This window comes from Lepus europaeus, unplaced genomic scaffold (assembly GCF_033115175.1).
Source record: "Lepus europaeus isolate LE1 unplaced genomic scaffold, mLepTim1.pri SCAFFOLD_3_1, whole genome shotgun sequence".
NCBI classification, from domain to species: Eukaryota; Metazoa; Chordata; class Mammalia; order Lagomorpha; family Leporidae; genus Lepus; species Lepus europaeus.
The window spans coordinates 5,086,326-5,110,364 of record NW_026909276.1 but is presented as its reverse complement, the minus strand read 5'-3'; the positions used below and the strand labels follow the sequence as shown (position 1 = coordinate 5,110,364).

General features: G+C 41.4%; 3 pseudogenes; 2 read left to right on the top strand and 1 right to left on the bottom strand.

The window, feature by feature from the left end:
* Positions 1-10,797, bottom strand: part of LOC133755049 (zinc finger protein OZF-like) — a 190,659-nt pseudogene extending 179,862 nt beyond the window's left edge.
* Positions 10,798-10,994: 197 nt separating this feature from the next.
* On the top strand, positions 10,995-12,909 carry LOC133755335 (la-related protein 4B-like; annotated as a pseudogene).
* A 3,194-nt stretch (positions 12,910-16,103) lies between these two features.
* Positions 16,104-23,493, top strand: LOC133755048 (NIF3-like protein 1; annotated as a pseudogene).
* Positions 23,494-24,039: the final 546 nt, after the last annotated feature.

Sequence of the window (24,039 nt, the reverse complement as noted above, 5' to 3'; positions counted from 1 at the left end):
TACACTCTAGGTCATGGCAGACAGGATGGGAAGAAGAATGATGTGATTGTGCTCATCTTTTATGTGAACCCTAAGCTAGAGAAATGTTCAGACAAAAATCTGTGTTTGACCTTGCTAACAGAAAGTTACCTGGAACAGAAACAGTATTGTTAGCCAGATGGGGTTATGATACCACCAGACCTACCTTTAGAACCATTGCACAGGGGCCAGCGCTGTGGCACAGTGGGTTAACACCCTGGCCTGAAGTGCTGGCATCCCATATGGATGTTGGGTCAAGTCCTGGCTGCTCCACTTCCAATCCAGTTCTCTGCTATGGCCTGGGAAAGCATTAGAAGATGGCCAAAGTCCTTGGGCCCCCACACCCACATGGGAGAACTGGAAGAAGTTCCTGTCTCATGGCTTTGGATCAGTGCAGCTCCAGCCATTGGGACCAATTGGGGAGTGAACCGTCAGATGGAAGACCTCTCTCTCCCTCTCTGCTTCTCCTTTCTCTTGTAACTCTGACTTTCAAATAAATAAATAAATAAATCTTATTTTTTTTGACAAGCAGAGTGGACAGTGAGAGAGAGAGAGACAGAGAGAAAGGTCTTCCTTTGCCGTCGGTTCACCCTCCAATGGCCACTGCGGTAGCGCGCTGCGGCTGGCGCACCGCGCTGATCCGATGGCAGGAGCCAGGTGCTTCTCCTGGTCTCCCATGGGGTGCAGGGCCCAAGGACTTGGGCCATCCTCCACTGCACTCCCTGGCCACAGCAGAGAGCTGGCCTGGAAGAGGGGCAACCAGGACAGGATCGGTGCCCTGACCGGGACTAGAACCCGGTGTGCCGGCACCGCAAGGTGGAGGATTAGCCTAGTGAGCAGCGGCGCCGGCCAATAAATAAATCTTATTTTTAAAAAAGAACCATTTCATGAAGTTGAAAATGTACTTAACAGAGTCGTATACTTCTCCCTGGGTGAGGAGCAATTGCACCACACTGACAATGAAACCCAATGCTGCATCACTTTGAGTGCACATGCAAAGATATTTTCATAACCATGGCCTGAAAATGGCCAATAAGATCTCCTGCTCCTGGATATAAAATCAATGCACAAAAATCAACAGCCTTTGTATACACAGGCATTGCCATGGCTAAGGAAGAACTTCTAAAATCAATCCCATTCACAATAGCTACAAAAACAATCAAATCCCTTGGAATAAACTTAACCAAAGACGTTAAAGATCTCTACGATGAAAACTACAAAACCTTACAGAAAGAAATAGAAGAGGATACCAAAAAATGGAGAAATCTTCCATGCTCATGGATTGGAAGAATCAATATCATCAAAATGTCTATTCTCCCAAAAGCAATTTATACATTCAATGCAATACCCATCAAGATCCCGAAGACCTTCTTCTCAGATCTGGAAAAAATGATGCTGAAATTCATATGGAGACACAGAAGACCTCGAATAGCCAAAGCAATCCTGTACAACAAAAACAAAGCCGGAGGCATCACAATACCTGATGTTAGGACATACTACAGGGCAGTTGTTATCAAAAGAGCATGGTACTGGTACAGAAACAGATGGATAGACCAATGGAACAGAAGAGAAACACCAGAAATCAATCCAAACATCTACAGCCAACTTATATTTGACCAAAGATCCAAATCTAATCCCTGGAATAAGGACAGTCTATTCAATAAATGGTGCTGGGAAAATTGGATTTCCACGTGCAGAAGCTTGAAGCAAGACCCATACCTATCACCTTACACAAAAATTCACTCAACATGGATTAAAGACTTAAATCTACAACCCGAAACCATCAAATTATTAGAGAGCATTGGAGAAACCCTGCAAGATATAGGCACAGGCAAAGACTTCCTGGAAAATACTCCAACAGCACAGGCAGTCAAAACCAAAATTAACATTTGGGATTTCATCAAATTGAGAAGTTTCTGTACTTCAAAAGAAACAGTCAGGAAAGTGAAGAGGCAACCAACAGAATGGGAAAAAATATTCGCAAACTATACTACAGATAAAGGGTTGATAACCAGAATCTACAAAGAAATCAAGAAAATCCACAACAACAGAACAAACAACCCACTTAAAAATGGGCCAAGGACCTCAATAGACATTTTTCGAAAGAGGAAATCCAAATGGCCAACAGACACATGAAAAAATGTTCAAGATCACTAGCAATCAGAGAAATGCAAATCAAAACCACAATGAGGTTCCATCTCACCCCGGTGAGAATGGCTCACATTCAGAAATCTACCAACAACAGATGCTGGAGAGGATGTGGGGAAAAAGGGACACTAACCCACTGTTGGTGGGAATGCAAACTGGTTAAGCCACTATGGAAGTCTGTCTGGAGATTCCTCAGAAACCTGAACATAACCCTACCATACAACCCAGCCATCCCACTCCTTGGAATTTACCCAAAGGAAATTTATTTGGCTAATAAAAAGGCCATCTGCACATTAATGTTTCTTGCAGCTCAATTCACAATAGCTAAGACCTGGAACCAACCCAAATGCCCATCAACAGTAGACTGGATAAAGAAATTATGGGACATGTACTCCATAGAATACTATACAGCAGTAAGAAACAACGAAACCCAGTCATTTGCAACAAGATGGAGCAATCTGGAAAACATCCTGCTGAGTGAATTAAGCCAGTCCCAAAGAGAAAAATATCATTTGTTTTCCCTGATCGGTGACAACTGAGCGCCAAAGGGGAAACCTGTTAAGTGAAATGGACACTATAAGCAACAATGAACTGATCAGCTCCTGTCCTGACTTTAGATGTACAATGTAATACTTTATCCTTTTTAGTATTTGTTGTTGTTGTTGTTGTTCTAGTACTATTGGTTGAACTCAGTAATTAACACACAATTATTCTTAGGTGTTTAAATTTTAACTGAAAAGTGATCCCTGTTAAATCTAAGAGTGGAAAAAGAGAGGGAGGAGATGAACAATTTGGAACGTGCTCAATCGGACTGGCCGCAAATGGTGGAGTTAGAAATGTGCCAGGGGATTCCAACACAATTTCATCAAGATGGCATGTACCAATGCCATCGCACTAGTCCAAGTGATCAATTTCAGCTCACAATTGATAGCTCTGATAGGTCTAAGAGTCAAAGAGATCACACAAACAAGACAAGTATCTGCTTATACTAACTGATAGAATCAAAAACGGAGAGAAAGATCCAACATGGGAAGTGGGATACACAGCAGACTCATAGGATGGCAGATGTCCTGAACAACACTCTGGCCTCAGAATCAGCCCTCAAGGCATTCAGATCTGGCTGAAGTGCCCATGAGAGTATAGCAGGCATGGAAAGCCAAGATATCATGGAAAAAAAAAGACCTAAATGAATGATCTCTGTGAGTGAGATCCCAGTGGAAAGAACAGGGCCATCAAAGAAGGAGGTACCATTCTCCGAAGGGAGGAGAGAACTTCCACTTTGACTATGACCCTATCGGAATAAGATCAAAGTCAGCCCACTCTAAAGGCTTCCATAGCCCTGGCAACTCATGACTAGAGCCTAGGGAGATTACTGACGCCATAAACAAGAGTGTCAAATTGTTAAGTCAGCAACAGGAGTCACTGTGTACTTACACCCCATGTGGGATCTGTCCCTAATGTGTCGTCTAAAGCCAAGTGATGCTATAACTAGTACTGAAACAGTATTTTTATACTTTGTGTTTCTGTGTGGGCACAAACTGATGAGGTCTTTACTAATTATATACTGAAGTGATCTTCTGTATATAAAGAGAATTGGAAATGAAAAAGAAAAAACAACCTGGTGTTAAAATGGAAATGGCATAGAAAATTAATTAATTTGAAAAAAAAATTATGTAGGATCTCTGTCATTAATGTCCTGTACATTGCTATTTAATGCTATAATTAGTAATCCAATGGTAGTTTTTTCACTTTATGTTGCTATATGGGCAAAATGTTGAAATCGTTACCTAATATATACTAAACTGATCTTCTGTATACAAAGAGAATTGAAAATGAATCTTTACATGAATGGAAGGGGAAAGGGAGCGGGAAAGGGGAGGGTTGCGGGCGGGAGGGAAGTTATGGGAGGGGGGAAGCCATTGTAACCCATAAGCTGTACTTTGGAAATTTATATTCATTAAATAAAAGTTTAATAAAAAAAAAGATCTCCTGCTCCTGTTCTTTAAAAAAATGGAACACCCAATTGTGTTGGTGAAGATACAAAGATTTTCAGCCTCATGTGCATTGTTTGTTGTAACGTAAAATGGCACAATCAGCACAGAAAACAGTGTGTCTTAATTAAATTAAAAATGGAATTTTTATGTTATCTGATACTCTCATTTCTGAGTATACATCTAAAAGTATTGAAAGTTCAGTATAAGCAAAGTATAAATATTATTCACCACAGCATAATTCACTGTAGCCAAGATTTCTAGTGTGGCCTGTACTCAGTGAAAAGTTATGCAGGCACAGAAGAAAAGGAAATCCTATGACATGGATGAACCTTGAATATATTTGACTAAATGAAATTACCCACAAATATCATCCCCAAAGGAAAAATACTGCAAGATTCTAATCATATGAAATAAATAAAGTAGTCAGAGGGACCTGCACTGTGGGGCAGTGGGTTTAAGCTACTGCCTACAGTGCCAGCATCCCATATGGTTGCTGGTTCTAGTACTGGCTGCTCCACTTCTGATCCAGAACTCTGCTATGGCCTGGGAAAACAGGAGAAGATGGTCCAAGACCTTGGGCCCCTGCACCTGAGTGGGAAGCCTGGAAGAAACTCCTGGCTCCTGGCTTCAGATTGGCTCAGCTCTGGTTATCTTGGCATTTTGGGGAGTGAACCAGTGGATGAAAGACCTCTCTCTCTGGCTCTACCACTCTCTGTAACTCTGTGTTTCAAATAAATAAAATAAATCTTTAAAATAAATAAAATAGCCAGAATACTAGAAACATAAAGTAGAAGAGTGGTTATGGATGGTAGAAGGATATGCTATTCAATAGAAATGGAATTTTTAGATAAAAAAAATCCTAGAGATCTGGTGTGTGTGTGTAGACACATGTATATGTCACTTACCTTAGAATGACACCTGCCCTTGTGAGATACAGTACTCAAGCCCTCTTCTACCTGACCCTGGATAAGAAAAGGGCTCCCTCTGTTGGTCTTTGATCACTCTTCAGGTGCTTGTGAGTAGGGCTGATGGCAGGCTATTCCCAAGAGTGGAGATTCATGACTGGTGTTATCTAGGAATGTTGGGAAGACTGCAATCTTGTCTCCTTTCTCTCCAGTTTGGTCTTCTTAGTTATCACACTCTCTTTGGGTGAGAATACAGGAAGATACACCAGTCTCTGCTGAGTTTATGATGTTGCAACTGCAGTTCAGTCCTATGAATGGATCCTCCTTTGTAAGAAAATGGGCAGCCTCTCATCTTAGGCTGAGACTTTGAAATGCATCCAATAAATATAGTTCTAGTTTTATTTTTGTAGGACCTCTGTCCAAGTGTATCAGGCCAGAGGATGATCAATAATATTTTTCCAACATATACATTAACATTTCTTTCTCCATGAAGAATTTTCCTACAGTGAAAAAACATGAAAGACTGATTTTTCTCTTCTATGTCATGAAATTGCTAAGGAAATAATTCCCTCATTAACCATTGGAGTGATCGAAGTGAATTTAAGTGAGTGGTGAACACAGAAGATAGAGTTGAGTGAAGGCAGAAGTTCACAATGCAGTGGGGAGACAGATACTCCTGCAGTGAGCTGAATCAGTGTTAAAGGTACTGGGGGAGGTTGAGCAACATTGAGTGAGGGAGAAATGAGAGTGTTGGATAGAAGAGCAAGATGGAGTTATTCATTTGTGTTCACCAATTTAAACTTAAAAAATTATTGGATGTATAGGAACAATTGGATAAATTCTTTTTTTCTCTTTCAACATTTCATTTATTTTATTTACAGTTTAACATGAGGAATTACTATGAATCAAAGCATAAGCACACAAACATATATGCAATCCAAAATAGAGGAACAGCATTAGATATGAAGCAAAAAGTCACGTTCATTCACACACACAGTGGACTCAGATCTGGTCAACCTGGTTGTTCCCAGGCAGGTTTGTAAAGATGATAAAGTGTGACTGTGGAGAATAAGATTTCTGCCAGAGCACTCTTAGTGAAGACATTTTCTTCCTAGTACACAGCATGTGACCTCAGATAATGATTAAGGATAGCTTATGACCTACTAACAAGAAGAGCATTGAGCCCTTGTGAGAATGTAGGCTTCACAAGAACACGCAGCTGCTTTCTCAGACATGCTTGTTAGGGTTTGTAACCATGACTGAGAACTACAACCAAGACCATGCTGAGCAAAGAAAAAGTTTTAGGGCGAAGAACTGCCAGGAGTATCCTCAGAGGGAGAGGTGCTCTGGGCTCAGGTGTAGGGCTGGGGTTTTATAGGGAACTTGTACAAAGGGAGGTGGGAGATAAGTTGGAGAAGCCAAACAAAGGGATGTGGGATGTGGGCTGGAGCAGCTGGAGAAGATACTTGATACCAGGAGGCACGGGATGTCTGCCTGATTTATAACTAGGGGCAGTTGCGGGAACAGTGAGGCACAGAAAGTCTCTCAGGCCTGATTTGTGGGAATGATGAGGCTCCCCATAAGCACAGCACCTCTGGGTTTTTGCTTTCTGATGCCAAGAAAGAGTGGGGGAGACACCTCAGACCAGTGTGGATTCAGGACTCTCACAATGTTTATCTAGTGTATCTTGCTAAATATGTTTCAGAGAAACCTTAGTTCTATGAACACATGCACGTGCTCTACAATAGGCTGTTATAATCCTTATCAGTAAAGAAACCACACCTGGTTAGTCTGTGCACACTTTGTGGAGGAAGAGACCCCATGTCCTTTGTTCCTTTCATTTGCATACCCCAACATGTAACCTTTGTTATCCAGACTACTGTGACCAAATTAGATATTTGGTCATCACATTAAGCATCAGTGTGTGAGCATGCAAACTAAATATTTCAGAATGGTCTGGTTTTGAAAAGATTTCTGTGTATCAAGGTAGTTGTAAAAGATTGGCTGCAGAATAAAATCAACTATTAGGCTTAAAGCTCCCTGTCACTGGTCCACTCCCAAATATCTGCAATGGTCAAGATTGTGTCAATACTTAAGGTGGGGTCAAGAACTCTATATAGGTTTCCTAAATGTGTGACAGGAACCCAGTTAGTTGAACCATCACCCTTGCTTTCCAGGGTCTGCAGTAACAGGAAACTGGAGTATGGTTCTGGATGAAGATATAAACTTATGCACTGTAATGTAGGATTCAGGCATGTAACTACTAGATCTGCTGGCTCCTCTTATCCATATTTTTAAAATACATATAATATATGAAGAGTAATTTTATTTACTTTTTTCTGTGGATTTAAGATTTTTTAAAAGAATTATTTATTTATTTGAAAGTCAGAGTTACACAGAGAAAAAAGAGAGAGAGAGAGAGAGAAAGAGAGCAAGAGATCTTCTTTCCACTGTTTCATGCCTCAAATGGCCACAATGCTCTGGCTGGAATCAGGAGTCAGGAGTTTCTTTCAGATCCCTCACATGGGTACAGGGGCCCAAGCATATGGGCCATCCTCCACTGTATTTCCAGGCATATTATCAGGGAGATGAATTGGAATTGGAGCAGCTAGGTCTTGAACCAGCACCCATAAGAGATGCTGGTGTCACAGGCAGTTTCTTTACCCACTATGCCACAATGCTAGCCCCCTGGCTATAGATTTAAAAGGCATGTAACAATAAAAAAATGTTACATGACAATATTTTGAATGACTGTTGAGATGACATTAAATTGGAAATATTCTGTTTCCCATTTAGCAGATAGACTGGATTAAGAGACAAGGAGATGGGACTGGCACTATGGTATAGGAAGCTAATCCTCTTCCTGTGGTACTCATATGGGCACTGGTTGGTGTCCTGGTTGCTCTACCTCTAATCCAGCTCCCTGATAATGGCCTGTAAAAGCAGTGGAAGATGGCTCAGATGCATGGGCCTCTGCACTCACATGGGAGACCCAGAGGAGATCCTGGCTTCTGGCTTGGGATTGGCCCAGCTCTGGCCATTGTGGCCATTTGGGAAATGGACTAGATGATGGAGGAGCTCCCTCTCTCTTCTCTCTGTCTAAAACTCTGCCTCTCAAATAAGTAAATAATAATAGTAACAGATACAAGGAAAATGATAACTGATGATTGGAAACCCCAGAGAAGAGAGAAGGGAATCCTCACCACAGAAGAAATCAGGCTAAGATCATCATATTGCAGCAATTCAGGAATCCAAGCCTGTCCAGAACTGCTTCTTATTTGTGACAGTGAACACAATGGAGATAGAGGTGAAAGAGCTGTACCTGCTGAACCCCAAGTTTTGTATTTAGACTGTTCAATCTGAATAGTGCTGGTCACTGTTTCATCATCCTCTCCACCTTAACACAAACAGACATAAATCCCATTTATTATTTTCTACATAAGGAACACCATATACTTTAGCACTTTGCCTCTTCCAATGTTCAGTCATTTTGTGGAGGAACCTAATGTTCATATCAGAGAATAGTTAACTCATGGTCATAGTTGATATGTCAGAATTAATTCATATTTAACTTCTTCATAATGAGTTAGGAGATGCATTTGAAACTGATAAGGAAAGAGTTTTGTATTCTTAAGTTCAAAAATTTATAATCATGTATAATTTCTCACTTTACTCAGACATCTACAGGCTATTTCACAGCATAGCTGTGACACTCCCATATATTGAAATGACTGACTGTTCAGACTGTGTACATATCCCAGTGATTGTGTGGGAAAGACACATGGAAGGCCAGCACAGGGAAATACTTGAGGGTAATCCCAACCATGGTTCAAATTTTCTATCCATAGAGCCACCCACTTGGTACAGTTATGACCTGATGGCCTTGGCTGAGCAAGGATGTCCATATTGTAGGAGTTAGTCACATTCAGGGATATGATTATGGATGTCACCAAGGAATCTCAGACCCCGCTTGAGACATCTGAGGGAAAGCTGTAGAGGATGTGATTCTGAAGAACATCGTTTATAAGCAGTAAGACATATGGATTCTAATTCAATGAAGAGTTTTTAGGAAAAAAAAATGTAGCATTCACTTACCTAACATTTTAATGCTCAGGTATTCACCCAAGGGAAGTGAAAATACATATTAAAAAACATTTTCTCAAATCTACCAGTAGGCAAGGAGACAAGACCAGAGAGTCCTGGATTATATAAAGCAAATGGTCATAAATGAGATTAAAATAAAATCAGAGAGATTTTTTCAGATGCAGAATAGGATTGCAAATTGGGAGACAGATTCAGTTTAAAGTGAACCATGATTCTTCTGAGGTGGAGCAGGACTGAGACTTTTAAAATAAGGAAAGGGAGGGGATGCCCAGCTTTGCATTCTTTGAATACATATAGGATAGAATGAGTGAACTGGTTTGAATTGATGTAGGAACTAGCATGTGATTCAATAGGTTAAGCTGCTCTTCTGACATTGGCATCCCATAGAGGAGTGCAGGTTTGAGTCCTAGCAACTCCTCTTACAGTCTAGATTCTTGCTAGTTTGTCTGAGAAAGCAGTGGATAATGGCCCAAGCATTTCTGTCAACCATATGGAAGACCTGGATGAAGCTCCTGACTCTTGTCTTTCATCAAATTCAGCCGTGATTGTGGTGGGCATTGTGTAGTAAGCCAACAGATGAGTGATTTCTGCTGCTTGTCTTTCTCAGTCTCTCTGACTTCCAAATAAAAACTAAATAAAAAATTAAGGAGTGGCCATTTGACCTAGTGGTGTGACCACTGCTTGGGATGCCTGCATCCCATGTCAGAGAGCCTGGGAAAAGTCCCAGCTCTGCTTCTGACTCCAGCTTCATGTTGGTGTGCATTCTGAGAGAAAGTGATGAGGGTTAAAGGAATTGAGTCTGTGCCACCCTTGTAGAGACCCAGATTGTGTTTCAGGTTTCTGGTTTCAACTTGGTACTGCCCCAGTTGTGGCATAAAGTTGGGGAGTGAACCAACAGATTTGAGATACACCCCATTTCTACTTTTCAAGTACAAAAATAAAATAATTATTTTTAAAGAGCAACAGGGTTTTCAAAACCTTTAAAATAGAAAGATCAAGCTGTTTCCAAACTATCAGAAATATATTCCCAAAAAAGAAATGCATTGTGAATGTTATTCTATTTTTTGTGCAGTCTCCACACAAGCATGTAGATGCTTAGAAGGGGACAAATTTTACAACTTTGGCCTAATAAGAATTGGGTAAGGTTTAGCTTTCATAGTATTTGTTGCTGCCCCTGCTTTACTAACATGATATGGATATTGTCATCTTACAAATTGGTCATTTTAAGAGTAGTTAATTTTGAAATTATTTCAAACTTACAGAAATACCATGAGTGAGTCCTATTCATTGAGAATGCCCAGTTATTATATTTTTAGCACTTTTGCCTCTGACCCACCTTAGGGGGGTCCCTCCAGTGTTCCTTTCTGAGAAAATGTGGGCCCTGTATTATCAGAAGCACGGTGGTTTGATGCTGGGCTCTGCTCAGTCTCCCATCTATGCTATGATGGATGCTATCAACTTGGTATTTAGTGAATTTCTGCCAGATTGATTCACACACAACCTTTTAAGGATTTTTTAAGTGTGTTCTTATGCGAAGGGAAGGAGTGTTGGAGATCCAGAGTCTCAAGGTTGAGACATTTTCGGCCCGAAAGGGGAAGAATCCGCTTCCGCCACTGCACCCGGCCCATGCCGGCCCTTGCTTCCTGCGTCCAGCCTGGTGCTGCAGTGCCGCCTCTTCCTAGTCTCCCTCCTCAGCTCTCCCTCCATGTCGCGTGGTCGCCGGGCACCGGGGCTGCAGCAAGGAGTCCCCCAGAGGCCAGTTGGGCAAGGCGGGCAAAGCTAGCAGCATCCTGAAGTTTACATTAAACTTCTCCTAGTGGAACCCATGACTTCTGGTCAGGACGCTAAAGTTGTGGCTAAACTGCAGGCACAGTGAGGTCAAGAGGGCAAGGGCAGCTCTCATCTGATGAATGGTCCTATATCTCAAACCACTTCTCAAACAAGTTCCATCCCAGCTTTGAGTCAGGTACCGACAACTAAGGTTTCTGAGCTAAACCCTAATGCGAAAGTGTGGGGGACTTATGTTACATTTGGAAGCAAGTAGTGTAGCTGTCGGTTTGAGTGCTGCATGGGAGGAGACAGCTGGGCATGGTGCAGACTGCAGCCTGCAGGGATTGGATGTCAATGGTGATGGTGACAAAGTCATGAGAATGAAGCATTACCAGATTTACCTGAGTCAAAACAGACATGAATGCTTTGGCTCTGGATCATGCAGAATACAAATCTCTACCTGAAAATAGTGAAACAGGAGGAAATGCATCTCAACCAGAAAGCCAGGAAGATTCTCAAGAAGTACTTAAAAAAATTGGAATTCTGTTTATCTAGGGAGACTCTTGCTAGTGCCATCTATCTTACATCACAGATGGATAGTGATCAGTATGCTCAAATTACAATGGTAGCTAACCTTGACCATATCAAGAAACTCAGTACTAGTGTGGATTTGATTGTTGAAGTGCTAAGGTGGATGAGAAGGCAGAAAAAGTAAGGCCAAATCAAAATCATTGCATAGTAATATTGCGAGAAATATCTGAATCTACCCCTATGGAAGAAATAGAAGCACTATTTAAAGGAAATAACTTACTGAAATTTATAAACTGTGAATTTGCCCATAATGATAATTGATTTATTACATTTGAAGCAGAAGTTGATGCACAACAGGCTTACAAATACCTGCGAAAAGTCAAAACTTTTCAAGGAAAACCAATTAAAGTGCAGCTAAAAGCAAAGGAAATAGCTATAATCCCATTTTTGCCAAAGAATGGATTTAGGTCTCTCTACATGAACCTTTATACATAGCAGTGTTACACATCATTTATTTACCTCCAGTATACAGTCCCCAACAAGAGTTTCCTCTGTACAGCCTGACTGCTCCCAGACATTGTCATTAATGCATAGCTATTTCAATCCACCCTTGGTAACTATTTCCAAATACTGGATTTATACATGGGTTTACATCTCCAACCTTCAAGCCTGCAGCCTCTCCTCTGACTTCACTCATACAGTATCCTCCCAGAAGCAGGAAAAATTCCTTTGGCTATAAGAAGAAAAGGGAGGAAAAGTTTACAAGCAGCCAAACTCAGTCTCCAACACGACCAAAGCCTCCATCACAAACTTTGAACTGGGGCTGTCCAACTTACCCCCATTACCTGGAGCTGAGGCAATTTGAAGACAGAGGACTTGTTTGAAAACAGGCTATCTAGCTTGATAATAGGATTATCAAAGGAAAGGAGCCCCCATGCAGATGCAAGTAGGAACACTATTCCTGTAGTGGTCCCCAGAGAGCCCTCACCGCTGGCTTCTTGTGCTGTATCAGCAATGTATGAATGATCCCCATCCCTAGCTCATTTACCTGAGGATCCCAAGGTGGCAGAAAAGCAGAGGGAAACCCTCAGTGTGGACAGACTCCCTTCTGTCCTTACTACAACTGTGTGTAAATCAGAGCAGGTGCATGGAGCTGCCACAGAATTGCAAATGCCCAGATTTGTCAGAGAACGAGTAGAGAGCCACCTTCTTCTCCACTGCAACCCTCAAAAGAACAAAAGTCAAATGATGGCAGTTGTAGGAAGGAGGAGAAGAAGCTTTCTGCACCTGTGTGGAAATAGAGGGAGCCCCCTGTCCTCAAGTCCATTCCCAGAGTCCCCAAAGACCAGGGGAAGCAGCCTGGGCACTGGCCCTCACCACCAGCTGTTGGAAAGTGTCTTCACAGAGGACAGAACACTACCCCCAAGTCTCATCAGTAAAAATTCTATGTCTGGGAGGGGTTGCAAAGAGCTGCGTTAGCCACAAATGAAACACTTTTCCCACTCAGTATGAGGATGAGTGGCTGGTTGGGCAGTTGCAGTATCTGTGAGCCCCATGGAATGCCTGCAAGTTATTTTTTCTTCTGTGAGTCAGATTCTCCCCCTCTAAAAAAACTATTTTTCAGGATTTAATTAATAGAAACCTTATTTTTAATTGGTGCTTAACTAGAGGTGATGTTTAAGTCTGATTTTTTAGGATAGAAAATGCATTTATCCCAACAGATTGGTGTTTTCTGTTAAGCCTCTGTGTGGTTCTGAATGCAAGCTATATATAGTGAATTTTTCTAAATTAAGGGAACTATACTACTTTATTTTTTTAATAATATTGATCTACAAGTGCGTATCTCAGATGCCCCAGCAGATGTATGAGGGCTGTCAAGGGTGGCCTTAGCCTCAAGGTGGAAGGGGGTTGGCAGTGTCAGGTCGCTGACATACTGGCATGGGAGCTGTGCTTTCATCTAAACTGTTAACAAATAATTCTAGCATTTAAAAATACATATAAATGTACATATAGGCCTTTTTTGATCCAGTGGGCAGAAATAATCTGCAGAGAACACCCTAGAGAAACCTGAAAGCTTTGAGTTTTGACATCCTGTCAGCAAGTAGCCAGCTTCTCCCCTCAATTGCAAGTGGCTATTACCTAAAATCAATTCAAAACAAGTGAATAGAACCTAAATGAAAATATACTTTTTTGGCCACTGACATGCTGCCAGTATGTTGTATCATGAAATGGTTTGGATCCCTGTGAGCTGGCTGCTCTGGCTCTTGGCCTAGTGCACCTGCTCCATGCACATTTCTGTCCATGTTCCCCAACCCCCAGGCACTCTTTCAGAAGAGTTCTCATCTTAACTCCATGACAATGTCTTCCTGAACCTCTGCATCAGCACATGGATTTAAAAGTTATGTGTGAGAGTAGTGTTTGTAGTTTTATTCCCCTCTTTGGCTGGTGGAGGACAAAAATTGTTGCTCTTTTTACCTCCAAGATGAGGGTCTCATTGATTCACTTCTAGAAGTGTTGTACTTCTGAACAAGGAAGCACTAAAGTTATCAAGTTTATAATAAATTTAAATATAAATTATTTTGTCTTAAAATGCCTAAAATTATTCTCTTTATTTATTTGACAGATAGAGTTATATAGTGAAAGAGAGAGACAGAGAGAAATGTCTTCCTTCCATTGGTTCATCCCCCAAATGGCCACCATGACCAGAGCTATGCTGACCTGAAGCCAGGAGCCTGGTGCCTCCTCCTGGTCTCCAATGTGGGTGCAGGGGCCCAAGTACGTGGGCCATCCTCCACTGCCTTCCTGGGCCACAGCAGAGAGCTGGACTGGAAGAGGAGCAACTGGGACTAGAACCCAGCACCCATATGGGGTGCCAGCACTGCAGGTGGAGGATTAACCAAGTGAGCCACGGTGCTGGCCCCCAACATTTTTCTTTAATTATTCTAAGCAGCAGACATTAAAATATTTCCTGCTACATGTAACCATACAGTTTATTCCATAAAATGTTATTTAACAAGACTGAGGTTTTTTTAAAAAAATATTTTCATCCAATATTTAAAGGCTTGAATTGCATTTAAACTTGAAAATGACTTTGCTTTAACTTTTGTATAAGACAGCTAAGAGTTCATGGAGACACCCCAGGTTGACATGAGTGGATCATAATTACTCAGTTTCTGTGTGTGTATTTTGTCACTAGTTTTACTGAGTAAGCATACCATAGTACAAGAACTAGCAGCAGTTTTTGTAATATACCTTAAGGATCTTAAACAGGTGATCTTTTTTCTGATTGTTGAAAAATCCTGTAAATGCAAATAGTTGGTACTGTATTAGATATGTGCACTTTGGGAGTGTGCTTTGCTTGTACAGTTGTAAATAATCTGAACATATTTAAAAAAGGTTCCCTACAGAGAAAATCTGATAAAATTATTGATATATTATAAATGTTGATGTTGAGCTGGATGTAGACATACTTAATGCTGTGGTTTGAATGTTATTTTAATTTGTTGAGCTTTTTTTTCCCCCTCTCATACTGGTGTGTTGAACTGGCTTTGCCTATTTGCTGCAAAAGGGAAAAGGAAAGTTTTATTAAAAGCTGTGAGATGTTTTTATACTCTCTTTCAAAATATGGAAATGCATATTAGTCATATTTAATGTGAAAGAGTTCTGAAGACAACGTAGTAAGCAGGAACTGGTAGGATCTTTAAGTCAAAATGGAAAATGATCTACTAATTTGAATCATATATTACTAAGTGTGATTTACCCTACCAGAGAAAACCTGCCTGGTGTCTCTCATTGTTTTCTTCAGAGAAGTAGTCATTATTCAAAGATGAAGAAATACACATATTGCTAATAAGTTTCAAATGCCTGATTAAGGAATGGGAGAATTAATTTCTTGGTAGCTGTCAGACTGCTGGACCAAAAACTCAGAAATAATTGACCTCTTCAAACCAAACCAAGAGATGCTGTAAACACTCAAAGAATAAGTTCTGAGATCTGGGGCCCTTTGTGTCATTTCTTAGTAGCAGATGCCAGGGTGTGCTCAGCCATCCCTGTCCCCAAACACCAGTGGGTCTGTGACAGTAAGTCCTCTCTCAAACATGTGATATTTGCAGCATGATGTGTGTGATTAGAGCCAACTGTGGTTGGTTGGTTGCAAACTAAAAGGCTAGAGCTCAAGAGCAGCATGCAGGAGAGCAGTGGGCATGTGGAGTGGTGTCATCACAGAGAAGGGGCTGTGCTTGTGGGTTCTGCTGCCATCTGGAAGAGGTCAGTACACTGTAATTATCACTTAGCCAGTGACAGTCTGTTGCATCCAGAGCCGAAACCTTGCTCAGATGTGATTTTTATAGTAAAGGTGATATGCCAAATAACTTTTTAAAAAAAAGATATATTTATCCAAAAGTCAGAGTAACTCAGAGAGAGGAGAGGCAGAGAGAGGTCTTTCATCTAATGGTTCACTCCCTAATTGGCCATAATGGCCAGAGCTGTGCCAATTGGAAGCCAAGAGCCAGGAGCTGAATCAAAAGTGGTGCAGCCTGGTCTTGAAGTGGCGCACATAAGTGATGCTGGCACTTCAGGCCAGGGCATTAACCCACTGCCTGATATTAAAATAGTGCACTCAGAGAATTTCATCATGACAGCCTCCATTTTGGACTGCACCTTCAACACTGTAAGTTTCTACAGCACCAGCAGCAGTGTGGGCCATTAAGGATTCTTGCTGGAAGAGATAAGAGGAAACTTTCAGCATCAGTGATTCATGTGGTGAACAGTCACACTCAAATGATTCATGATCCATTATTATAGCCCAATGAGGACCCCAGCAACACTCAGACCTCCTAGAGTTAATTAAACCAAAGATGTTCTTCAGTTAGCACACCTTCTCTCGCTTATTATTGAGAGAGGCACTTGAGGACTTAATCTAGGAGAGCTACTTTGTCAGATGCTTTGACCCTCAAGAGGAGAGTATTTGCACACAGTAATCATAAGCCTCTCTCCCTGGTCCATGTCCCTAGATGCAATGTGCAAGCTTCATGACACAGAAAAATTAACAAAAAGGAAGAAAGAAAAAGAAAGAAAGAAAAAGAAATAGAAAGAAAGGAAAAGAGAGAAGAAAGAAAGAAAAAGAAAAGAAGGAAGGAAGGAAGGAAGGTAGGAAGGAAGAAAGGAAGGAAGAAGGGAAGGAGAGAAGGAGGGAAGGAAGGAAGGAAAATTGTGTTGTGGTACAACTCATGGGTTTACTGTAAATTTAGATAAAGTGGGAAGCGGTGCGTGCCATAGTCATTAAGCCTCTGCCTGTGGCACTGGTATCCCATACAGGTGCCAGTTCATGTCTCAGCTGCTCCATTTCCAATCCAGCTCTGTGATAATGACCTGGGAAAGCAGAGGATGGTGGCCCAAGTGCTTGGACCCCTGCACCTATGTGAGAGACCCAGAAAAATCTCTGGCTCCTGGCTTTGGATTGGCCCAGCTCTGACCATTGTGGCCATTTGGGAGTGAACCAGGAAGACTTTTCTGTCTCTCTCCTGACTGTCAAATAAGTAAGTAAAAATTTAAAAAAATAGATAAGGTGAAATTTATATGTGTAATTTCTGTTCTATAAAGTAAATCAGAAATTGGAGACTAAGTATATTGGTTTTCCAATGTTCTATAAATCAAAAATTTACCTCTTGTAGATTCATCCAGTAAAATTTACTTTCTCAGAGAGGAACACATTTAACAAGAGCCTTCAAAGAATTTTCTATGATGATCCAAATTCACTGTTGTCAGAAAAAAATTTGTGAATTTTAGGAAGACCTATTAGAATAAATCAGATATGCCTTCTATTCACATTACTTTGTGAGATTAAGAGAGAGTGCTTTGTTTCAACCTTTTTTTTACAGGCAGAGTTAGTTAGAGAGACAGAGAGAAAGGTCTTCCTTCCATTGGTTCTCCCCCTAAATGGCCACTATGGCCAGTGTTGCACCGATCCGAAGCCAGGAGCCAGTTGCTTCCTCCTGGTCTCCCATGCGGGTGCAGGGCCCAAGGACTTGGGCCATCCTCCACTGCCTTCCTGGGCCACAGCAGAGAGCTGGACTGGAAGAGGAGTAGCCGGGACGGAACCGGCACCCCAACCAGAACTAGAATGCAGAGTGCCAGGGCCGCAGGTGGAGGATTAGCCTAGTGAGCTGTGGTGCCAGCCTGTTTCAACCTTTTTCTACTAGGCTGATGAATATTGTCACTTGAAATATTTTTATTTAAAACTAAATTCTAATTACCAATAATTAATCATTCAAATTAGTACATGATAATATACATTGGTTGGCGCCACAGCTCAATAGGCTAATCTTCCGCCTGCGGCACTGGCACACTGGGTTCTAGTCCTAGATGGGGCACCAGATTCTGTCCGGGTCACTCCTCTTCCTGTCCAGCTCTCTACTGTGGCCTGGGAGTGCAGTGGAGAATGGCCCAATTCCTGGGGCCCTGCACCCACATGGGAGACCAGGAGAAGCACCTTGCTCCTGACTTCAGATCAGCGAGGTGTGCGGGCTACAGTGCACCGGCCACAGCAGCCATTGGAGGGTGAACCAATGGAGAAGGAAGACCTTTCTCTCTGTCTCTCTCTCCCACTGTCCACTCTGCCTGTCAAAAAATATATACATTAATTATTTTTCTTTTAGTACATCATAGTGACAAAAGTGCAGTAGTAGCACATTTATAGTCTGTTCTGGAGTCCTTATTAAAATATTTATTTGTATTTTTCTTGAATCTGTTCTGCTTTCTTAGTTTCTTTTTTAAAAATTATTGATTTACTTATCTGAAAGTCAGACTTTCCAGAAGAGAGTGAGGGAGAAGGGGAGAGAGGGAGACAGGGGGAGTATAAAGCACTGTTTGAAGATTACTTTTACAGTTAATTCTCATATTACAACACATTAATGACAGAGGTCCTACATGGGGAGCAAGTGCACAGTGACTCCTGTTGTTGATTTAACAATTGACACTCTCATTTATGATGTCAGTGATCACCCGAGGCTCTTGTCATGAGCTGCCAAAGCTATGGAAGTCTCTTGAGTTCACAAACTCTGACCTTATTTAGACAAGGCCAAAATCAAACTGGAAGTTCTCTCCTCCCTTCAGAGAAAGATACCTCCTTCTTTGATGGCCCCTTCTTTCCACCAGGATCTCACTCACAGAGATCTTTCATTTAGGTCATTTTTTGCCGGTGTCTTGGCTTTCCATGCCTGAGAAACTCTCATGGGCTTTTTAGCAAGATCTGAATGCCTTAAGGGCTGATTCTGAGGCCAGAGCGCTGTTTAGGGCATTTGTAATTCTATGAGTCTGCTGTGTATCCTACTTCCCATGTTGGATCATTCTCTGCTTTTTAATTCTATCAATTATTATTATCAGGCAATGATATTATTTATGTAATCTCTTTGACACTTAATCCTATCTTTATGATCAATTATGAACTTAAACTGATCACTTTGACTAGTAAGATGGCATATGGGATGCTAGCACCACAGGCAGAGGCTCAGCCCACAGTGCCACAGCACCAGTCCCAGGTATTAGGTTTCCAATACATCATCTGGGATGATACATGTTAAAGTCAGACCATTTTAAAAATTATATTGCATTTTTATTACTATTCAAATTTATTTGGCCTACAAGTAGAATTTTTTATTGTAGTTATTCTATTTCACAGCTATTGAAATTAAATGTCAGTTTTTAATTTTTTTTAATTTAAGGTAAACAGATTTCACATATTTCATATATACAGATTTAGGAACATAGTGATACTTCCCACCTTATCCTCTCTCCCACCCACACATTCTCACTCATCCTTTCTCTCTAATTCCCTGTCTTATTTTTCCTTAAATATCTATTCATTTTTTTATTTGAAAGGCAAAGTTACAAAGACAAAGGAAGGAAGAGACAGAGAAAGATTTTCCATCCACTGGTTTAGACCCCACATGGCTGCGATGGCTGGAGATGGGCTGGTCCAAAGCCAGGAGCCAGGAGCTTCTTCCAAGTTTCCCATGTGGTTGCAGGGGCTCAAGCCCCTGAGTGATCTGATCTTTCCCAGACACATTAGCAGGGAGCTGGATTGGAAGTGGAGCCTCTGGGACTGAAACTGGGCACAGTTCTCCCCACTACTCCACAGTGTCAGCCCTACTTCCTACACTGATCTACTTTCAGTGGACTTTTTACTCTTAAGATTCACCCTATACTTAGTAAAGAGTACAGCACTGTTGTTCAGCAGTAGAGACAAGGGCTGTAAAAAATCATAAACTCTCAAAATGTCAATTTCACTCTTATACGTTCCATTTTTTGCTGCTCTATTAGTTACCACAGATCAAGGAGAACATAAGGTGTTTGTCTTTTTGGGATTGGCTTATTTCACTAAATTTAATGGTTTTCAATTGTATTCATTTTGTTGCAAAACAAAGGATTTCATTATATTTTATAGCTGAGTAGTTGTTTATTATAAATACATATATAAGTATGTATATATATATACATATATATATATATACATATATACATTTTTTATCCAGTCATCAGTTGATGGACATCTAGGTTGAATCCATATCTTAGCTATTGTTAATTGAGCTCAATGAACATGAGGATACAGAAAGCTCCTTCATATGCCTATTTCTTTTTTTAAGATTTAAATATTTGAAAGAGTTACAGAGAGAGGTAGAGACAGAGAGAGAGGTCTTCTACCTGCTGGTTCGCTCCCCAGATGACTGCAATGGCCAGAGCTGCACTGATCTGAAGCCAGAAGCCAGGAGCTTCCTCCAGGTCTCCCATGTGGTGCAGGGGCCCAAGGACTTGGGACATCTTCCACTGCTATCCCAGGCTATAGCAGAGAGCTGGATCGGAAGAGGAGCAGGCAAGACTAGAACTGGTGCCCATATGGGATGCCAGCACTTCAGGCCAGGGCATTAACCTACTGCACCACAGCGCTGGCCCCTTATATGCCTATTTCATTTCACTTAGATTAATTCCCAGGATTAAGATTGCGGAGTCATATGGTATATCTACGTTCAAGTTTCTGAGGTGTCTCCATACGTCTTCCACAATAGCTGTGCTAGTTTATTTTCCCACCAATAGTGGATTAAGATGCCTTTTCCCCACATTCTGGCCAGCATTTGTTGATTGTTGATTTCTGTTTGAGAGCCACTCTGACAGGGGTGAGGTCAAACCTCACTGTGATTGTGATTTGTATTTCTCTGGTGACTAGTGATATTGAGCATTTTTCACTTGCCTGTGGTTTCTAAAATTTTCTCTTTTGATAAGTGCCTGTAGAGCAGTTCACATTGTTTGTCCAGAGAACCAGCTATATCCTGTGCCTTCTTATGCAGTCAGAGTTTCCACAGTCTCATTACACAGGGCTCCCACTGTCAATGGGTGCAGAGGATTTGATCCACCTTGCTAGACTGTCTCATTCACAGAGAGGCAGAGACATTCCCAGAGCCTTGACAGTTTGAGCACTGAGAGATTGCGGGGACCTCAGTAATATGTGGGTGCACAGACTCTAGTCAATTTGCCCAGCCAGACTCAAAGTCAATGGGAAACATGGAGTTTTCCTTCTGTTAGAATCTCTGGATCACACACATGCACAATAGCCACCAACCAAATGCTTCCAATTCTCCCCATCAGTTGCAAGTTGCATGCATTCAAGCTGCTGCCACTGGTACTGTTAGAAGATGGCATCTTGTCTCAGCCAGGTGCTGAGCATGTGCACAAGAGCTTCTGCATCTTCTGTTTCTGTCCAAAATGGTGCACACCTTCTCTCAACTGATTATTGGGCACCATTGTTTAGTGAATGTAGTGAGAGAAACATGCCCCCCTTGTTTTTTACTGGGTCAGTGGGTACACATTCCCCCTCAGAGCTCCAGGCCAGACTCACGTCAAAGTCTCCCTATGTCTATATCACCACTGGTATGGGTTGCTGCAGTCTGATCTCACCTCACTCTCCAAAGCTGGTGCTTTCTCCTCCTCTTGGCTGCTGGCATCCTGTTGTGTCTGTGTTCATGCTTCATGTCTGCATCTTCCACACAGATCCATGGCATTTCTCTCCTGTAGAATTTCCACCACAGTTTTCTCTAACTCTTCCTCAATAATGTGCTTCCAACATTTTTTGAAACTAGTTACCACTAGTATATGTGCTTCCCTATTCCACCATCTTGGAATCATCCAACATGCATGCTTTTTATGGAATTTTAGGTATATAAAATCTGGAGATACTCTATTGAAAAATGCTAACATGGAATCCCAAGAGTATCCCTGTATTAAGAGGAACATAGTTAATATCATTGAATTATTTTTCAATTGTTCATTTGTTAGTGACACATGATCTTTCTTTGGAATTCTGTAATTTATTTGGATAAAAATTCTTAAAATTATGTTATCTTTACTAACTTTATTTCTTTTTACAAAATCAGTAGCAAATGAATGTCTTCATGAAACCAAGTTGTGTTTAATCTTTACCAATTAATAAATTGTGAGTGCCCTTTCAAGAATGTCTTTCCAAAAACATTGTGAGGTGGAGAGCGGCAAGATGGCAGAATAGGAAGGGAGCACACTGATAGTCCGGGAAAGGACAGCTTAATAAAAGTGGAGATACTGCAGGTTCAAGGAAGTGTAGGGGAAGAAACAGCAGAGGAAACTCTTCCAGAACTAGTGATTCACAGTGGACCTGCGTGGAGAGCGTGGGAGCCCAAGTTCGGGACACCAGCGGCAGAATCAATGCACCAGCGCTGGAACACGAGGTGAGCCGAACCTCAATAGCTTGAGACACTGGCGGGCAAGCAGAAAGAGGAGACTAGAGGGAACGAGGCTTGAAACTCCGTGGGGAAAAGTTCACCAGGCTAACTAGAAGAGAGAGAGAGAGGAAAGAAAGTGACCAATATGGACAGGAGTTTCTCTCATCTTGCTAATGCCTGGTCCCCATGACAGTCTGGTTTATGTAATCTCTGAACTGCAATTCTTCCTGTTCCTTCATGGGTCTGAAGACTCATTTCCTCCTTGAATGACTTTGCATCCCTGTCGTCTGCTGAGAGTTGGGACAATATTGGATTGCTGGTGGAACCAAGCCCACCAAAAACTATAAATACATTCTTCCTGACCAATGACTTGACTGAGAAGGTGATGGAGGAGGCTCTGCATAAGAAGGCAGGTCTCATCTTTTCCTACCTTCCACCTATTTTCCTACACATAAAGCATATTACCTGGATGTCCTGAAAGGAGCACCTGGTGTTCTGGGCTTTGGAGATCACAGTTGGCATCTACTCTCTTCACACAGCCTATGATGCTGCACCCCAGGGATTGAAAAAATGGTTTTCCAAAGGGCTTAGAGCCTGCACATCGAGGCATATATATCCTTCCAAAACTCATGGCTATCCTATAGAGGGTACCACTGAGTACAATTCAACATTAAGCATACCCAAGATATGGATAAAGTTGTGTCTGCAGTGAGAGAAGTTGAAGGTGTTCCTGTCACTTCTTTTTCTGCTAGGATTGATGAAGAGAAAAATAAGGATCAGCCTGGATTGTACAGAGAAGACTTTGATACAGGTGGTGGCTCAGCTCTCTCAAAACAGATAACTTTACCAGAGAACTGAAATTCTTTCACAGCAGAAGCCTTTGCTCTACATACTGGAATGGGTCAATCATGCACCCTGGATGAATCTGTTGCCCTGGCAACCATGATTGAGTGAATCAAAAGACACCTCAAACTAATTCATATTTACTTAGTAGCTCTTGGGGTAGGAAGGACCTTAGCATCATGAGTCAAAGCTTTGGCCCTGTGTGCTGGTTCTGAGAGCAGTGTGTGGAAGCAGACCTGTACCTCAACAGGTGGAATGTCCCATTATGATGGTCTGGATGCTACTTCCTAAGGAATAAATGCCATCCTCTGTGAACACAGTAATACTGAATGAGGCTTTCCTACTGACCTTTGTGATATTCTGGGTGCCCACTTGGAGAATAAGATCAATATTATCCTGTCAGAGATGGACAGGGATCTTCTTTGTGTGGTATAAGGCATACAGAAACATCAAGATGATACAACCTAGAGATTGCATCTCCACTCATGTGGATGTGTAACATAAGTCAGTGGAGTCGACATATCATTCTGGAAGAGTATCTTAAGATGCATGAGGATGCTTCAAAAAGTTCATGGACATGTTTATTTTGAGAAAACTGCATACATTAAAAAATTCACAAAATAAACAACTTTTAACTCCATTTTCTGCAAACCTTTTGAACTGCCCTTATATTATCTTTTCTAGTTTATCTGGTTCAACAAATGTTTTATTGTTCATAAGGAAATAACTGAACTACCATAATGAAAAACAAATATTAAGAAAGATCAACTAAAATCAGTTGACTAAAGATTCTTGGGAAGTAACCAAGTAATTCTCTCCTTAGTTTAATTATAGTTGGGATATGTTAACGTAGATGTCTCTGCCATTGGTTAGTTTTAAAATGTCCTTTAAAACTTGGAATTGAACACCTATTTTTAGGCAGTAGCCAGTTTGGGATGATATGGTCTGTCTCTGTGTCCATGTTCTGTAGATCCACCTAAA